Here is a 13,070-nt window from a genome sequence, read left to right on the forward strand (position 1 = left end):
AGAGGATCTGAGGGTCCGGGAGGGAATGGCAACATGGAGGAGGTCAGTTAGATATGGAGGGGCGGCGAGTCTTAGAAGTTAACAGGAGAATTTAGAGTGGAGCTCAGAACTGAACTGGAAGCCAATGAAGCTGCTGCAGGACGGGGGTGATGTGGTGAATAGAGGGGGTCTAGTAATGATGAGGGTGGGCAGCTGAAGCTTAGAAAGAGATTTGCGACAAAGAAAAGGCAATTGCAATAATGGAGACGAGGCTATGAACGAGGAGAGCAGTGGTGTGGGGCCGGGAGATGTTACTGATGTGGGACTGAGAGGATAAAGTACTGTCATGGATGACACCTGTGGGGAAGGGGACACAGCGGAGTTATCAGCAACAAACGAAAAGTGAGCACTTTTGGAGAACGTGGATTTGTGCCAATGAGGAGAACCTCCGTCTTGTCACTTGGTATTTAATTTTAGAAAATTTGAAGAAAACCAGGATTTGATTTCTGCTATGCACTCAGTAAGTGAGGAGGGCGGAAAGGAAGCAGCAGGTTTGCTAGTGAGACAGAGCTGGGGGGCATCAGCATGGCAGTGGAAGCGAATGTTATATTTAGGAGGTAAATAATGAAGAGGAGGGGCCCAGGACAGAGCCCACCTGAAGTGACAGCGCTGGGTTGGCATGTGAAAGTCTGAAGCTGAACAAACGGAGTGCGGCCTGAGAGGTGAGATCTGAACCAGTCTGGTGGAGTGTGGGTGACGCCAATCGGAGATCATCTATTAAGGAGAGTCGTGTGACAAACAGTGACAAAGGCCGCACTCAGATCAGGAGGATGACAACAGTGTATGAAGATATTTATTAAGTGGGTACTTCACAAGACAGGATATCACGATTCTCTGTATTTATTGTACTATTCATTTTTTGTCCAAAATCCTTCATTAAAGGAAACCAAAACAGTTACAGAAAACACGTTCAATAAATTCATTGTTTTCACCACAAAAGCTGCATACAGATAGAGAGAGAGAGAGAGAGAGAGATAGATAGATAGATAGATAGATAGAGTGAAAGGCACTATATAATGATAGATAGATAGATAGATAGATAGAGTGAAAGGCACTATATAATGATAGATAGATAGATAGATACTTTATTAGTCCCAAGGGGAAATTCACAATACATTTAATCCATCTGGGATACATTTGGATATGAAACTGTTATATGGATGATATTCATGAATGAAGTTTTCTTATTTTCCAATCAAACGGCACAGCAGGAGGGTTTTTTTTTTTTTTGGAATTAGCAGATCCTTAATAAACTCGCCGTTCAACTTTCTTTCTGCTATCGTAATCCCATTGACAGGAACGGTGACAAGGCCTTCAAGTGACGGTGACGTTTGGTTAAGCGCGTGTCTCCCACCCTGTAGTTAGGATATAGCAAGTTGGATACTGGATGGATGATGACATGTTATAAACTCTAGTGAGTCGAGCCCACCACCACACCACAGTATTGGTTTTTAATTACATTTAGTTTGGATTTTGTGATCCATTGTTCCAAATTGAACAGCATTTTATTTAGAGGGCACAAGCTTAGTGTAGCGACGACACTAAGACACGGGAGACACGGGCCCGGAGTTGCCTCTCCCTTGAGGACACAACGCCTGCTTTAGGGTCAGCACACTGTTGGCACTTCGGTTTTAAGGAATGTCACACATTTTAGGTCTGTCACTTGCTTTATGCCCTCCACTGGCGCTGCCTAACAAAGAAAGTCACGTCATCTGCCAGCTGTGAGATCTTTATGTCTTTTTATTGAGATTAACACCTTGAAGTTCACTTTGAGTGACCAACAAACTAAGAATTTGAGTGTTAAAGAGAAAATGAAGAGGGAATAAGGGAGGACTTTGACGAATTCCTCTGTGAATTTCAAATCGCGGGGAGCTTCCATGAGAAAGTTGAATTGAGCTGCTGCTTCCCTAATAAAGACTCTTTTACAAAAAACATCCCTGCATCCAAAGGGCGACTCCACAGGGCCTACAGCAGAAGGTGGCATCGCACTGCGTTCCCTACTGGATTGTTTTTGGGAGTTTTTCTTTGTCTTCTTAGAGAGTTGAGGCTGGGGGGCTGTCAAGAGGCGAGGCCTGTTAAAGCCCATTATGGCACTTCCTGTGTGATTTGGGGCTCTATAATAATAAATGGCATTGTATTGTATTGTATTGTGTTGTGTTTATTGTGTTGTGTTCCATTGTATTGTGTTGTGTTTATTATATTGTGTTGCACTGTATTGTGTTTCATTGTGTTGTGTTGTGTTGCATTGTAGTGTGTTGTGTTTATTGTATTGTATTGTATTGTATTGTATTGTGTTGCATTGTATTGTATTGTGTTGTGTTGCATTGTATTTTGTTGTATTGTATTGTGTTTATTGTATTGTATTGTATTGTGTTGCATTGTGTTGTGTTATGAGTGGAGTTTGGGGCTCTGGAATTGCCCAGAAAATTGTCAACAATGTCTTTGAAGGCTATCCAGGCCCAACTAACAGATCTTCAAACTCTTAACATGTTTGATTTGGGGGCCAACAAAAATGCCCTCTTTGATCTTGGCGTCAGTTATTCTTGGGAACATCTGTCTTAAATAATGAAAACCTTCGCCTTCCTTGTTCAGTGATTTCACAAAATTCTTCACGAGTCCCAGTTTTATTGGAAGAGGAGGCAAAAATACCTTTGGCAGGTCGACGAGCGATTCATGTGCCACATCTTTCTGTCCCGGATTAGGAACTGACTTTATACAGAGTGGCCGGTTCTGTCGACTCTTTGGCTCGGCCGTCCCGTTCACAGATGAAACAACAGTACTTTGTGTAGCCGAGCTGCAGTCCCAGTAACAGAGTGACGACATTAAGATCTCCACAGATATTCCAGTTGTACCCGCTGTACTGGACGGGCGTCAGCAGCAGGTCCATATTCTCGTACGTTTCTTTCATGTGTGCTGCACAGCCAACAGGTACTGAAGGAGAGACGCTGCCATTGTGTAGCAGAGCAGCTTTCAGGCTTAACATCGATGAATCAATGAAGAGGCTGAGAACAACCGTTCAATGTCACAACAGGAACAGAGACCGTCGACTTGGTTATATCGCCATGTCGGCCTCGAAACACAGAAATGTCCGTACCGGGTGACAGCAAACACCATTCCTGCAGTCTCGAACCAGCAGCTCGGCTTTTGCTTTTGACAGACCGACATCTCTGACCAAATCGTTCAGTTCGGACTGTGGACCGCCTGATGAGCACGGTTCAAAATCCGGGTCAATGTCACTGTCAGTTTCTTCATCTGCTTCGTCTAAGGTCCAATCCTCTGGTGGTTTCGGAATTGGCAGACTGGCGTCATGTGGCACGGGTCTCATTGTTGAAGGCAGATTAGGAGATTCAACTGGCAGAGAAACCAGACACATTAGTCAAACAGAAGTAACAATCCGTCCGTCACAAGGTCTCTCTGTCCTCGCCATATCATCGGAACAGCAAACGGCATCGAGTGCCACTGAGCCAGGCTCTCAGACTGGCAGCACATGGCACACATGTCTTGATCACCAGCTGAAATCCAGATGATAGGCTTTCTTCACGAGAGCAGCCCTCCAACGTCTCTGAGGCACGAGTGTATATTCGCCACCCACAGATAGAGCAGAATGTATGGCGGCCGTTACGACATTGACGAGACACCACAACGTCCTTGGCATCGAGCTTACTTCCTGTTCTATTGCTACAGATACTACACTTTACTATACTGATACTCGACACACATACACACTGACTATCGACATTAACCAAATGAACCGAGTTCATGAGTCGGTGTATGCCAGCCACCTTTATAGCATGCTGAGACAGCGCCAAGCTCGTTCAGACCTGCCCAGGATGCCAACTTCCACAGAACAGCTGCCAACCTGGCCTGATGCCATGCCGGGACATGCCCAGGCTGCACAAACCATTGTTAATAAGTCACTGACGGGAGCGAAAATGTTTGGATACAAATAGAAGAAAAAATCTGAAACGGCCCGTGACGGGTACATTGGTGTGATATTGGTGATCAGCAGCCAAACATCTATAAGAAACACCCAACAGGGTTCAAGTGCAGTGCAATTATCACTCACGCCAACGACCAGAGGACAATGAAATGCATAAGACATCATCTAAACTAATTATTACGGATTGTAGATTACATAAAAAGTACACACAGAGCGGCGTTAACAAAAATAACTTAATTTTTGTTCCGATTACCGATAACACGCATAAAATTCAGCTCTGCCCTTCAGAAACATTAAATATGGCACTATTAAATGTTAGAGCTTTAACTAACAAGACATTTTTTATAAACGATCTTATTAGTGATAGAAACATTGATTTTATTGCTAAATGAAACATGGCTTAATTCAATGGGGCGGCAGTTTTAATCGAATCTGCGCCCGGATTACAGTTTTACTCGTGCCGACCGCCAGGGGAAAAGGGGCGGTTTGGCAAACATTTACTCGAGCCGATTAAAATGTAAAGATGTTAGTTTTGGTAAATTTAAGTCCTTTGAGTATCTCGCCGTTGTTATTCATGGAGATTCTCACGTTCTCGTATTATCCGTGTATAGACCTCCTAAATATAACGTCTTTCCTTGAGGAATTCTCTGACTTAATGTCAATTTTAGTTACAAACTATGATGCACTCTTAATAGTCGGCGACTTTAACTTTCATGTCGACAATCAGTGTGACCAAAAGGTAAAGGAATTCATGAACCTCCTGGACTCTTTTGATTTGAGGCAGCTCGTAAATCAGCCTACACATAAAGCAGGTCATACGTTAGACTTAGTGATTACTAAAGGACTTAAAGTTGATATAAAGCAGGTCACTGATATCGGTCTATCAGACCATTTCCTTCTACTATTTAATATAGAAATAAAGATAGAAAACGCTCATGAGAAGCATTTTGTTAAAAAACGCTTCTTTGACTCATCAGCAGCTTTAAAGCTTACAACTATTCTAAGCAATCAGTCCGTTTATAATGCCAGCTATAATAGCGAGGATAATGTAAATAGTAAAGTGGAAAACTTTAATTCTAAAGTAAGAACTGCTGTTGACATAGTTGCACCTGAAAAGACAGTTAAAAAATCCTCTAGTATTGTTATTCCATGGAAGACCCAAAGAGTGTCTGATTTAAAAGAACATGTCGTAGAGCTGAGCGTAAATGGAGGAAAACTAAACTAACTATCCACTATGAAATATTAAGTTAAAATAACAGAATACAATAACACTGTCCGTCTTGAGAGGCTGCTATTTCTCTAATATTATAAATAACAATGCTAGTAATCCCAGAGTCTTATTTTCAACAATTGACCGTCTGTTAAACCCAGGTAACACAAAGGAATGCCCCAGAATACTTCCAGTGAAACCTGTGAGAACATTGCTGTATTTTTCACTCAAAAAATTAATGATATTAGAGATAACATAGTATATCTCCCCAACACTGCAGAACCTCCAAAGCCCCGGTACTCCGTTATAAACAAATTAAATGCTTTCACCAGGATAGATTTACCTGAATTACATAGTATAATCTCTCAACTGAAACCTCCACCTGCGTCCTTGACCCAATACCAACCAGGTTTTTCAAAGAAATATCAGGCGTGCTAATTGACAATATTCTGGACATAGTAAATTGTCATTAGATACGGGGTCTTTCCAGACTGTCTTAAGACTGCTGTAGTTAAACCCCTTCTTAAGAAACATAATCTTGACCCCTCTGCCTTTGAAAATTTTAGACCCATTTCTAACCTGCCCTTCTTAAGTAAAATTTAGAGAAGGCAGTCATTATGCAGTTAAATGACCACCTAAATAAACATGCTATTCTTGATACTTTTCAGTCAGGCTTCAGAACAAATCACAGCACAGAAACTGCACTTGTTAAAGTAGTAAATGACTTGGGTAAATGCAGACAGAGGCCATTTATCTGTTCTCATCCTCTTAGATCTGAGTGCTGCATTTGACACCATTGATCATAATATTCTTAGAAATCGCCTTAGTCAATGGGTGGGCCTCTCTGGCAGTGTCTTAAATTGGTTTGAATCCTACCTGGCAGGGAGAAAATTCTTTGTGAGTTGTGGTAATCAAATCTCAAAGACACATGATATCCGATATGGTGTTCCACAAGGCTCTATCCTGGGTCCGCTGTTATTCTCAATCTACATGCTTCCGTTAGGTCAGATTATCTCAGGTTACAACGTGAGCTACCACAGCTATGCTGATGACACACAGCTGTACTTATCTATAGCACCTGATGACTCCGACTCTTTCGATACACTAACACAATGTCTTACTGGTATTTCTGAATGGATGAATAGTAATTTTCTCAAACTAAATAAAGAGAAAACTGAAATTTTAGTAATTGGCAATAATGGATTCAGCGAGGTTATCAGAAATAAACTTAATGCACTAGGATTAAAAGTTAAGACGGAAGTAAAAATTTAGGGGTAACGTTGACTGTAATCTGAATTTTAAATCGCATATTCATCAGACCACTAGGACAGCATTTTTCACTTAAGAAACATAGCTAAAGTTAGACCTCTTATATCACTGAAAGATGCTGAGAAATTAATTCACGCTTTTGTTTTCAGTAGACTAGATTACTGTAACGCACTCCTCTCAGGACTACCCAAAAAAGACATAAATCATTTGCAACGAGTGCAGAATGCAGCTGCTAGAATCCTAACTGGGAAAAGAAAATCCGAACACATTTCTCCAGTTTTGATGTCACTACACTGGTTGCCTGTGTCATTCAGGATTGACTTTAAAATACTGCTTATGGTTTATAAAGCCTTAAATAATCTGCTCCATCTTATATATCGGAATGCCTGACACGTTATATTCCAAATCGTAACCTTAGATCTTCAAATGAGTGTCTCCTTATAATTCCAAAAGCTAAACTTAAAAGAAGTGGTGAGGCGGCCTTCTGCTGTTATGCACCTAAAATCTGGAATAGCCTGCCAATAGGAATTCGCCAGGCAAATACAGTAGAGCACTTTAAAACACTGCTGAAAACACATTACTTTAACATGGCCTTTTTATAACTTCACTTTAACATAATCCTGATACTCTGTATGTTCAATTCTTCATAATAACTATTCATGGTGGCTCTAAAATCCGTACTGACCCCTACTCTCTTCTGTTTCTTTTTCCGGTTTCTTTGTGGTGGCGGCCTGCCACCACCACCTACTCAAAGCATCATGATGCTCCAACAATGATGGACTGAAAGCCAGAAGTCTACGTGACCATCATCATCAGGTCCTTCCATGAAAATATGATGATTTATGTTAGGTAGAATGCCCAGAGGGGACTGGGCGGTCTCTTGGTCTGGAACCCTACAGATTTTATTTTTTCTCCAGCTTTGGAGTTTTTTGTTTTTCTGTCCACCCTGGCCATCGGACCTTACTCTTATTCTATGTTAATTAATGTTGACTTATGTTTATTTTTTATTGTGTCTTCTATTTTTCTATTCATTTTGTAAAGCACTTTGAGCTACATTTTTTTGTATGAATATGTGCTATATAAATAAATGTTGATTGATTGATTGATATTAGTACTGAAGAACTGAAGTCCTGCTTTGTAGATATGAGATCAACTCAATTATAATAATGTACCTGCTAACCGAAGTGTAGTGAAATCGAAACAGAAATCAGCAAAAGGCAGTCTGAGCAAATCTTTCACTGCAACGTTGTGTGCTGACAACTGAACCAGCTTGTTGACGTAATGCGGTATATGACTCCTTATAGGACTATAGAAATCACCGGACAGACAATGTTTAGTAGTTTAGAAAAGTAATTTGAATGTCAAACAGTAACCAGTACATAAAAATTACTTCATGAAATCGGCCAGACCAGAGTCCATGGCCCACCGGGCACTGCCCATATGCCCTAATGGCCAGTCTGCCCCTGGCTAAAGAGGACCAGCTGATACCAAAGCAGGTTACAGCAGTCCAGCCGCTGCACAACAAGCGTCGATAACTGTTTGCAGGTGTTTAGCTGACAAAATGGCTTCATTTTACCTAAGCCTCCAAGATGGAAAAAAGTCCCCCTGACCACAGCATTTATCTCTCATCAGAACAGAAGGAAGAATGAAAAGTGGCACAAAAGTTTTTTTTTCATACATTTTAATATGTGGGAGAACAGGACCGAATTGACTAGCAAGCCCACCAATAAAAACCGGAGGACCACGAAGCAGCACTTCTCTCTGTTATTTTCATTTATCTGGAGAAACTTCTCACAGTCAGGCATTTTAGTGCTGAGCCCACAACAGCACGTCAGATCGTCAAATAAGCGATCACAGAGGGAGCATATAAAGGGCAAACGTGGGCCCTTCAGAGTCCTCACGGGTCACTTCCCTTAAACTTGACATTAACGGGCAGGAGTGTTGATCTAAGTAATATTAAGAGCTTCCCTGTGACCCTCGTCAGGAAAAGACCTGCTTGAGCCTGAATGGAGAACATATTGTCGCGTAGCCCAAAATCACACAAGAAGTGCCGCAGTGGGCTTTAACAGGCCCTGCCTCTTGACAGCCCCCCAGCCTCGACTCTCGAAGAAGACAAGAAAACCCCTGTAGGGGAAAAAAATGGAAGACACTTCAGGAAAGGCAATTCAAAGAGAGACCCCCTTACCAGGTAGGCTGGGCGTGCAGTGGGTGTCAAAAAGAAAAAGGGGGTCAATACACAGAACAGGACAAATCCTCAATACAGTATAAAAATAAAAAGATTAGAAATACAGAGTAGAATTTAACAGTAGATGACATCACATAATAGGATTTGGATTTGTTTAGAGTCCAGGGGCCTCATGTATGAATGGTGTGTACGCACAGAAATGTTGTGTGCTCCTGTTTCCACGTTCAAATCGCGATGTATAAAACCTAAGCCTAAACCTAAATGCCGCGCACATCTCCACGGTACCTCATACCTTGTCGTACGCAAGTTCTCTGCTCGGTTTTGCAGACTGCCGGCACCCAGCGTCAAAGCAGTGCTGCTGTTCCTGTGTGGTTTCCCTTTCTTTTTTAGATCCACATCCCTGACGCGGCTTTATAAATACACCGAAATGAACCGCATATTGTTTATTAGTTTAAGGCATCTGATTGTAAATATCCTGTAACAATATAATGGTCCAGGGAACAGCCATAGTATTCTAAATAGCAGAACTGCTTTAGCGTTGTTACTCTCACTGCACCTTCTTGTTCTTCTCTCAGCTGCTCCCGTTAGGGGTTGCCACAGCAGATCATCTTTCTCCATATTGCTCTCACTGCACCACTCGGAGTATTTAAGTCGCTGTATCTGAGTGTGAATCACAGCTCTACAGAATCTGAGAAAGAGTATTATCAGGTTTACAGCACCAAGCACACGCTGCCTCAGCCATGCACACAGTCTAATTGAACTGCTCCCATACAGCAAACACTTCAGAGCCTTTCCTGTACGGACCTTGCGGTTCACAAAGAGTTTCATCCCAAGAGCTCTAAACGCACTCAGTCAGTCCATCAGGTGCTCCTCGTAGACCTGTTGGTACTTAAGTCCAATCACCTCACTGGAAACTTGAGATACAGTTAGAATATTACACAACCTGCACCACTTTATAAAGTGCGTATTTACATATGATGACGAGATCATTTTAAGATGAAATGCAGTGAAATATGTTTATTATATCATACAGATAAAACTTGAACTTCATTTAAATAATCTATATTGTTAATAATTGTACATGTGAGGACACGGTGTCGCAGTGCTAGCGAGGATCTGGCGCTCCGTTCACGGATTGTTCCTGCCTCGCGTTGTATTCTTGCTGGTGCTGACGCGACACTGGGTGGATAGACAGATAGAATAATTAAACACGTACTACGAAGATATTTCAATGTTTTGAAGAATTGGCGTTCTCAGCTGACAGATGGCTTAATGTCCATTACAGAGCTGCTTGTGTGGCGATTGGGTACTTGGAGAAAGAAAAGGACGGACAGGAATTGGGGGTCAGTGTGTTTGAGAGAGACAGGACTGCTAGAGTAAAGTATTTCACACATGGCGCAGCAGCATCTGAGACATGAACACACTTTAACTCCTATGATCATGAAAATGATATCACGTATTCATCTCAGTATTTTAATTATTCAGAGGGCTGGAATGTCACGAATGTCATGGATTGTGTGTCCATTTGGTGGAAGAGAGCCGGTTTAAGAAGCACATAGTGATTGACACACACAGGCACATAGAAGATCAAATACGAAACAAAGCATTTAACGTGCGACTTTAGTTACGATGGGATTGAGAAACTAGTAAATTAAATGATTTTAAGATGAAGTTTGATGTTCTACTTTAATGACAAAATAAACTACCTGATTAAAGTGGAAGTTTCGAGATTAAAGTTGACATTTCGTGCTTTTTTCCCACTGTGTGCCTATTTATTTTTTTTCTCTGTACCCTAATAAGCTGTCATGTGACACTCAGACGGTGGGCTACGACTCCTCTTTTCACGGCGACTTTGATATGTGACAACTTCTTTTTATTTCAGGCACGGTGTGACTTTGTGAACTTGAGCTTTCGAGTTTCTCTGACACGCTGTGTCACTCGATCAACTTCCTTTTGTTGTTTATCCCACTGTTTACGTTTTTCTTTACCTCCACTTGGTATTCACTGATCTTCTTCTATTTTCCGTCTGTGCTTTTCCCATTGTCTTTTCACAGAATGCTGAACTTAAGGGCTCTTTATATTGATTTGCATATTCAAAGAGGCGTCATTCTGGGAGGAGTTGGGGCGGGGCAGCAGGCACGTGCACGTGTGTTACTTTTCACGCTGTCCGTGATTTATGGAGCGGAAGAACGTGGAAGTTGGCGAACGCACAGATTTATGCTTTTAGATTTTTTTGTGTGTTCACACATTTCCGCTTTTGTTCGTACGCCATGTTACACTGTGAGTTCTACGCACTGCGTGAAGCATGAGGCCCCTGGACACCTCGGCCATCAAGCTGCCTCCCCCTATTGGCCATTCCACAGCTGAGTCAGTGCTGGGCCAGCCAATCCGATGACAGGACCCCTCTACTCCACGATTCCTGCGACCCTCTATTAGAGGTGACTTTACCTTAGGCAGGCAAAACAACTTGGCAGGTGGGCCGTGTCACCAAGTGCCACATTTAAGTACCGAGACGAGAAACAGAATAGCTGAGGGTGAGTAACAAGTTACAACGATCATGTGACTTGTGTTTTAGTGCTAATGACAGTCTGCACAGTTAATCAGCAGCTCTAGGCAGGGTGTGCTAACGTGAAGTCGTGAGATCGAAGGAGCATCGCCTGGAAAATATTAGGGAAGGGGGTCTTATTTTAGGAGTGTGTTATGGACCACCCAATTCAGACAGTCATTCAGTCAACACACATCTTTTTAGTAATATCTAAAAGGCAAGTTTACAGGGGGATATTATAGTCATGGGGGGCTTTAATGATCCAAATATTAACTGGGATAACCTCACAGATGGAGGAGCACAAGAGCAGGAGTTTGTAGAAGTAATCAGCGACTGTTTGTGAACACAGCATGTTAAAGAGCCAACACGGGGTGACGCCTGTCTGGATTTAGGATTCTGTAATAATCAGGAGAGAGTTGAGGGTGAGAGGTGATTGGACCACTAGGGTCACGTGACCACAATGTACTTCAACTCTGAGTATTTTATAAGAGTGCTGATGCAAAGACTAAAATTGTGAAGTTGAACTTTGGTGGGCTAATGTTGAGCAGATGTGACAAAGTCTAAGGAGGACCGACTGGGATAAGACAGTCGAGGAGCAGCGGATCAGGTTTAAAAAAATGAAATGCAGGACAGACACAGACCTAAAATATGGAATTAGTAGGAAACTAAGAAAAACTCCACGGTGGATTAATAAAGAGTTAAAAAAGAAGTTGCAAAGGAAAAAAAACTGCTGTATAAGGCATATAAGACTAATGACTGCAAAGAGAATCGTAGAGCGTATGAGAACATGAGGGCAACCATTAAGAAGGACATCAGGGAGGCTAAAAGACCGTTGGAGAGGAATAGAGCAGATAAGGAGAAAGACGACCACAAGAGACTCTTTAAATATTAGGAGGACAGTCAAGGAGGAGGTGAAGTTCATCAGGAATAGTAAAGGGAATTAAAAGATGCAGATAGTGAAATAGCAGATGCCCTAAACTTACATTTGTCTGAGGTGTTCACAAGTGAGCCAGTGGATAACCTCAGAGCAGGAACAGGGACTACTAAGGAGGGACTGAGGGATTGTAGAGAGAGAAGAGCAGCTCAGATTAAATAAGATGAAATCACACAAATCACCAGGACCAGATCAGATGTATCCTCGAGTTCATAAGGAGGCCAGTGAGTTCAGATAGAAACCCTTGACACATATTTTTAGGAAGTCACTGAGCACTGGAGAGATTCCGAAGGACTGGAAAATGACAAATATCATCCCATAATATAAAAAGGGTGACAGGGCAGATTGGAGCAACTATAGGCCAGTAAGCTTAACATGAAACATCACAGGAAAATTAAAGGAAGGAATTATTAAGGAGAAGATTGGGCAACACATGGCAAGGACAGGACAGTCAGGGTGGGGTCAGAAGAGGGAGGTCGTGTTTTACTAACAGGCTGGAATTCTATGAGGAGGCAACAAAAGGATACGACCAGAGAGGAGCAGATGAGACGATTGATGTGGACTTTCAGAAAGCATTTGATGAAGTGCCACATGAGAGGGTGGGCATCAAGTTAAAAGAAGTGGCAGTTCAGGGTGATGCTTGTAGAAGGGTGCAGAATTGGCTCAGACACAGGAAGCAGAGGGTGACGATGGTGCGAGGAACCTCATCAGAACTGGCCGATGTTAAGAGTGGTGACCAGTAGGGGGCAGTGAGGGGCCGCTGCTATTTTTAATATATAGAAATGAGTTAGATAGGAATATAAGGAACAAGCTGGTGAAGTTGGCAGATGATACCAAGATAGGTGGATTAGCAGATAATTTGGAATCCGTTATATCATCACAGAGGGACTTGGATAGCAGACAGGCTTGGGCAGATTTGTGGACGATGACATTTAATGTCAGTAAATG

The sequence above is a fragment of the Polypterus senegalus genome, chromosome 17 (genome assembly GCF_016835505.1).
Source record: "Polypterus senegalus isolate Bchr_013 chromosome 17, ASM1683550v1, whole genome shotgun sequence".
Classification (NCBI taxonomy): Eukaryota; Metazoa; Chordata; class Cladistia; order Polypteriformes; family Polypteridae; genus Polypterus; species Polypterus senegalus.